Source organism: Volvox carteri, assembly GCF_000143455.1.
Source record: "Volvox carteri f. nagariensis unplaced genomic scaffold VOLCAscaffold_77, whole genome shotgun sequence".
NCBI classification, from domain to species: Eukaryota; Viridiplantae; Chlorophyta; class Chlorophyceae; order Chlamydomonadales; family Volvocaceae; genus Volvox; species Volvox carteri.
In genome coordinates, this window is record NW_003307620.1 from 239,126 (window position 1) to 239,612 (window position 487).

A 487-nucleotide genomic window follows, 5' to 3' on the forward strand; every position below is an offset into this window, starting at 1 on the left:
GCCCTCTCTCAACCAACCAACCAACCAACCAACCAACCTCAGCACGCGCTGCTGCGGCACGTTTCACGTCCATGCAGCCTTTGCACCACCTTGAGCAGCTGCAGGTGCGCGGCTTGCTGCCCACCCCGGGTGGGTCCTTGCACAACATCACCCGGGTGGCCCCCCTCCTCCCCGTGATGAGGAGCCGCCCCACCGGCGCGTTGAGCCCGGAAGCTGACCATATAACCAAAACCGTAGGTGTATATGTGTGTATATGTGTGTATATGTGTGTATATGTGTGTATGTGTGTGTATATGTGTGTATATTGTGTGTATATCTGTGTATATGTGTGTGTATATGTGTGTATATGTGTGTATATATGTGTGTATATGTGTGTATATGTGTGTATATTGTGTGTATATTGTGTGTATATCTGTGTATATGTGTGTGTATATGTGTGTATATGTGTGTATATGTGTGTATATGTGTGTATATGTGTGTATACACA

General features: G+C 46.8%; 1 protein-coding gene across 1 annotated transcript in view; it reads right to left on the reverse strand.

The window, feature by feature from the left end:
- Positions 1-487, reverse strand: part of VOLCADRAFT_119755 (uncharacterized protein) — a gene marked incomplete at both ends in the record, with an annotated part of 19,567 nt that overhangs the window by 5,167 nt on the left and 13,913 nt on the right. The gene's annotated exons all lie outside the window — the stretch shown is intronic.